Source organism: Brachyhypopomus gauderio, chromosome 9 (assembly GCF_052324685.1).
Source record: "Brachyhypopomus gauderio isolate BG-103 chromosome 9, BGAUD_0.2, whole genome shotgun sequence".
Classification (NCBI taxonomy): Eukaryota; Metazoa; Chordata; class Actinopteri; order Gymnotiformes; family Hypopomidae; genus Brachyhypopomus; species Brachyhypopomus gauderio.
The window spans coordinates 4,131,870-4,138,715 of record NC_135219.1 but is presented as its reverse complement, the minus strand read 5'-3'; positions in this window follow the sequence as shown (position 1 = coordinate 4,138,715).

Sequence of the window (6,846 nt, the reverse complement as noted above, 5' to 3'; positions counted from 1 at the left end):
ATTGAGTTTTAATCCATTGGTTTTGAATATCTCTTATAAGCTTGTCTAAATGTGTATAGGCCAGTGCTGCATGTACAGGGGGGTCTTTCATGATTGAGAGTTCAATATCTTTCCACCTGGCATAGAATTGTGGGGAACACAGACTGATAAGGTGCCTAATCTGAGCCGCATAGTAATATCCCTTAAGGTAAGGTAGCCCCATTCCCCCCTCTGCCTTCGGCAGCTGCAGTGTTTTAAATCTAACCCTAGGTTTCTTCCCTTGCCAAATAAACCCAGAGATAATTTTATCTATTTCTGAAAATTCTTTTAGTGGGATTTCTACAGGGAGTGCCTGAAATAGGAAAAGGTATCGTGGGAAAATGTTCATTTTCACACATTCAATTCTGTGAAAGTCAGCAGCTTTAAGTTCCTCGGCGTACACCTCTCTGATGACCTCACCTGGTCCCTTCACACCAACATGATTGTGAGATCTGCCCGTCAGCGTCTCTTCTTCCTGCGCGGGCTCAGGAAGTTTGGAATACCTCCTGTTATCCTCACCAGCTTCTATAGATGCACTATAGCAGGGGTCACCATGTTGTCCGCAAGGATGTTATGAGTCGCCCGCGGGCTTGTTTTAAAAACAGCTCACTATATTGCCATGCACCAAAGCGCTGCATCGTTTATGTTTTTGCTGCTATTAGCGATTGTCCGCGGTTGCTAGCGGTCTTCCTGCTTAGCAATTGAATGAGTTCCATTCATCCCCCCCCCCGCTCAACAACTTTCGTTCGCCACCCCCCCCCCCCCCCCCCCCCCCACACCCGCTCAACAACTTTCTTTCTGGTAGCCCTCCGCAATAATTGGTATCCAAGAAGTAGCTCCCAACTTGAAAAAGGTTGGTGACCCCTGCACTATAGAGATCATCCTAACAGGCTGCATCACTGTCTGGTATGGCAGCTGCACTGCTTGTGACCGCAAGGCCCTTAAAGGAGTGGTGAGGACAGCAGAATACATCATAGGGAACAAACTACCAGCCTTACACGATATTTACCAGTCTCGCTGCCGGAGGAAAATCCATAAGATCAGGCTAGACAGTGGTCACCCAGCACACGGCCTGTTCACCATTATGCCTTCTGGCAGAAGATTTCGCAGCATCCAGGCTAGAACAACCCGGCTACTGAACAGCTTCTATCCACATGCTGTCAGGCTTCTGAACGATCTGTGAGGCTGGAAAACCCAATTTTTAATTTTACATACTTTATTTATTCTGATATCGCTGCTATATATAGTGTGTATGTTGTGAGTATATTCTGTTGTGTTTTCGTTGCTGCTAAATGCAATTTGCACCGTTTTTGTACTGTTTTGTACTGTTTTTGCCACTATATGTGATGCTGCCCTGCTATAGAACTATTATTATCTGAGCCTCACCCCAAGCATTTCAATGCATGTTATGTCCCAACATGATGTGCAAATGACAAATAAACTTGAAACTTGAAAAATATGTACATTTTTATTTCTGGAAACCAAAACAAACACATACAACTTTGTTTAAGTCAGAAACAGATGCATTTTAAATTGTTGACAACACGTTTTAAATGCATTACTTTCGCCGCTGCAACGCATTGGTGGCCTCCAGGCACCGTCTAAAAATGACCTTAACACGGACAAAAGTGGAGATTATAAAGGCTCCAGAGCACTGCACATTCTTTTTTTGCAATAATTTCAATAGCTTTTAAACCAGGGGTGCTCATTACGTCGATCGCGAAGGAAGTGTCGGTGGATCGCGAAGGAATGTGCGTAGATCGCGTGACATTAAAAAGTAGATGAATCGCCCATCTGCACTGACGGTTGTATTTTGATTGACATTCATGGTAGCCAATCTGCAATCCGTAAGACCACCAAACAAGTTGTATTACATAAAGTGCATGATGTACGACAATCTCCAACTCTTAGCTGGGTATTTATACCTTGCACCTATTTGTGGTGGTCAGTTAATATCTATTTCAGTAGCTTTTAAAGGTCCGTCATAAGTCCACAAACAAATTGTATTAGACTACATAAAGTGTATCTTAAACAACCTACAACTTTTTGGTGTGTATGTATACATTATTTATACATTTCAGTAGCTTTGAATGTTTGTATTTTTATTGAAAATATGGTAGTGATGTTGAGCTCATCCTTATAATAAAGGGGACTACTTTCCATAGTCAAGAATGTGTGTTGATTAATTGAATCAATGGAAATGGAAATTTTTTAACAAAAACTGCCAACCACAAATAGAGATAAAAGTTATTAATACCAATTCAAGAGGTTGTTGATTAGGATGCACACAATTTAATACAACTTGTTTGGTGGTCTTATGATAGACGGTTTAAAAGCTAATGAAAAAACACAGTGCTCTGGGGCCTTTACGACCACCACTTTTGTCTGTTTTAAGGTTTATGCAAAGAAACAACGTAAATCGCAAATATCATCTGTAGCATCTTTAAGTGCGTGCAAACGAGGGGAGTCGGACTCTGCAGAGGAGTATGAATTCAGCACAACACCGGCATCATCTAATATGGTCCTGAGGTCTTTCCCAAGAGGAAAACAATATGGCGACTTACTTTCTACTGGCACCTATAAATGACTTTCAGTAGTTTTCAAATAACATTTCAGCAGCGTAAACATCTGTGTGCAAGCTAAATGTAGGCACAAAGTCAAATGACACAGGCATGCCAGTGTCTGAAAACAAAATGTCGTCATGTGCCACTGTCGTCTATACGTAAGATGCCAATGTCAATGGCATATGCCACTGACATCTGTATGTAAGATGCCGATGTCAATGGCATATGCCAGCGTAACCTTTACGTAAGATGCCGATGCCTTTCCGTGTTAATACTGCCTCTCGTGGTCACTGTCGTGCTGCTTACATGCTACTTACATGCCAAACAGGTACCGCACCCTTACAAAAAATTTAGCAGAAAGATGCACCTCCCAATGACCTCTGATACGTTTTGTGATTGGCCAGATGCAGTTCGATTAGCTCCGAGTTTGTTTGCTCATCCTAAGTATCCCGGATGCATTCCTGACCCGAATTTCAACCTGAACCTGAATTTCGACCCAAACCTGAATTTCGACCCAAACCTGAATTTTGACCCAAACCTGAATTTTGACCCGAAACTAAATTTTGACCTGAACCTGAATTGCGACCCGAACCTGAATTTCGACCTGAACCTGAATTTTAACTTGAATTTTTGCATACCTGAATGAATTGTACAGACAGTTTTTTCAAGTAATAATGATTTCAGGTTCAGGTTCTGGTGACACTAAAAAGCTCCATAGATGCTCCGCCATTTCTCTCTCTCCTGTTTTCTTTATTGAGAGCATGCAAACTTTGATATGACTAACAGCAAACAGCTGAAAGTCATATTACTTCATTAACGAGCCCGAGTTACGGTGCAATCTAACCATCTGATCAACGTTACCACGACAACAGATTCACTGAACTACTTCCATCAAGCTTGCTAACGCGGCCATACGGCCTGAAACGAAGGCGATCAATTCCCTATCGTTATAACCGTGAATGAGACTCACATTCCTGGACTTCATAACCAGAAGGACGATTCCCAGCACACCTGAACGACGTCGATTTTAATCAACGAGGGGCCTGTGGTGGAAATTCCCTCCTAATTCCAGGAGAATTCAGGGAGGATGACGAAACCACCCAAAATCCTCAAAACGTGAGAGTCTAACCATTGGGCATAGTTTATAAAAGGGCATAGTTACTTGAACTGCAGACTTATCTACGTTTAACTAAAACCTTCTCAGTGTTTGTGTTCAACTTTGTTTAGATAGTCTTTCTTGTCATTCTCAGACACACCACATAGATTTTTAGTTATTAAGCCAGTGCCATTACTCTTTGTTCTGACCACGTTGGAATAAACCAGCTGAGCTCATTAACATACAGTCACGCTAATCTACTGTTTAAAGTCTGCACCACTTTAGTTGCTTTGTTCTCCATAGGAGAACTGAGATTACAACTCCCGCCTCCTCACGCACATCCACACAAGCGCGGGCGCACACATTTACTCACCTCCCCTTTCTACACAAAGACACACACACACACACACACAAACACACTAGATGCAGAGTCTTCACTGTAAATATACTGATCCCTATTGATGCTGTTTGTGTTTTACAATAGTTGGTTTTAAATAAATGCAGGGTTGCCAACTCTCACGCATTGAGACACGCGCATTTGACCGTCTTCACACGCTCTCACGCCACACTTCCGATTTCTCACGCCGAAAAAAAAATCTAGTTTATTTACCTCTGATCCATATCTACGTGCACCACCCCCCATCCCATTTACATGAGTAAAAAAGCATATTAGACAATGGTTCAAAAATCATATAGTAAAACGCTAACATATGATCTAGCATACGAATCCTTATGATCTGTACTAAGCCATAAATATCTTCAGAACTATAAAAGATACACCTACATAATGTTGATGCATCAGTTGTATTTGATGGCTATGATTTAGCTATTCCCATTGTAATTCCATTTACCCAATGATGTTCTTAAAAATGGGTATCTCATCAATTTTCTATTGTCATTCCCTCTGCTATTTCTCGACGTCGCCATGTGAAGGTCTTCTTCTTGCGGTCCTTCAGGATCATCAAATCAGGATGTGTTGTCTTGTACTGGTCATGCATTACCTTAATGTGGGCCTCAACAGACGTAGCATCCTCTCCAACAATGCATGGTGCCTTAAGCAAAGGTATAAATAATCAGTGCATTATTCAAATCTCTTTCCATGTTGAAAAACCAACATACTTGGATACTTACTAATAATGTTTTAGTTTGCTTAACACACAAAGTTACAGTTTCATTTGTTGACCTTCTTGCTTGATGAAATTTCTCTTTAAACTTTTGAACCTCTGTATTTCAGAGAAGTGGTGCCCGTTCTGCCTTGAACTTGCGCTTCAGTGACATATGCCAGGTATGCTGGTTGATGAAAAGCATCAAATCAAAACATAATTGCTTTCAGTTATCATGAGATTACCACACATATTACAACAATCTAACAATATTATGCCAAATACTATTCAGTGATCAAAAATGGGGAAAAACAAACAAAACTTAAACAACCTAAAAAACTAAGCCCACAAACTTACATAGCCATTCCCCTCAGCATCCTTCAGGAAAGGGTACTTCACAATTAAAGCTTTGGCAACCCGAACACACTCCGCATTGGTTGGATACCTGAACACCAGCAAAATGAATAAAGAATTTCCAGTAAATCTGTCAATGTATCACAAAGCAGGATTTCTGTGTTTAGCAACATAACATAAGCCCATTCAGGCCTATCCAACAGGAAATGAACAGAGCCACAACGTTACTGGACAATCCTCATCTTTAGGCTTAAGATACATGAAGAAATGAGAAATCCTGCTTTGTGAAATAGTCAAGTTAAAATAAATATGCATCCTCTACAGAGATATTTAAAAACTAACACAAACATTAAATGAACATTAAATTTAACTTTTTATTCTTCTTCTTCTTTCGGCAATTCCCGTTTAGGGGTCGCCACAGCGGATCAAACACCTCCATCTGGCCCTGTCCTGAGTGTCCTCCACTGACACACCAGCCACTCTCTTATCCTCTACCACTGCATCCATAAACCTCCACTTAGGTCTACCTCTCCTCCTCTTGCCTGGAAGTTCCATCCTCAAGACCCTCCTACCAATATACCTCTCCTCACTCCTCTGTACATGTCCAAACCATCTCAATCTCGCTTCTCTAACTTTATCTCCAAAACATGCTACATGTGCTGATCCTCTAATAAACTCATTTCTGATCCTATCTTTCCTCATCACTCCAAATGAGAATCTCAACATCTTCATCTCAGACACCTCCATCTCCCTCACATGTCTCTTTGTCAGTGCCACTGTGTCCAGTCCATACAACATAGCAGGTCTCACTACTGTCCTATATATCTTTCCTTTCATTCTAGCAGACACCCTTCTATCACAGATCACCCCAGACACTTTATGCCAGTGATTCTCAACTGGTGGGTTGTGACCCAAAAGTGGGTCGCGGACACGTTCTGGGTGGGTCGCGGACAGCTTGTAAAAACATTAATATGCTACTCTTCTAATTTTGTACTCACCTTTTATCCTGGAAAAAAGAGGCACCCGTCAGACATGCCAGGGCTTCAGATTGCGATTAAAATCGTCGCAATCACAACCATAAATATTAATTTGCGAGTAATATTTATGGTAACCCTAATATAATTATTTCACTCGCCACTGGCGACAGCCGATACAACAGCATAATTTTTTTTATGGGTAAGGATTTTTTGTAATTGGAAAAATATCCATCATTTTCTTTTGAGTTTGTATTTTAAAAGTTAAACGATAGACTCCAGCTCCCGCTCACATGTTCGTCTCTGCCCATCAACAAATGCAGGAATCTGATCACCAGCATGACTCGCAAAACGGAGCTGAAACTTTAGCACTAAGCGTTGAAAATGGCCAAGCGAAAAATATCGCAAAAAATATAACTGTACATAATTTTATGTTAATTTTAATGGGATGAAAAGTCACTTGTATGCAGCCCCATCGACAGGGGGGGGGGGGGGGGGGGGGGGGACAACCAGGTCTGTTGTCCCGGGCCCCAGGGCCAGGGGGGCCCATCAAAGAGCCCAGCAATTTATTTTTATTTAAAGTCTATAATTTTAAATAATCTTGAAATCTTTTATTAATATAAAATTTTGTACTCAAAATAAGCTCAATGGCTAAAATATATATATATATATTTTTCACCTATCTGCATAGTTTATATTAAGTGCATACACCCCCGCCTCCCACTGAAAAATGGTTT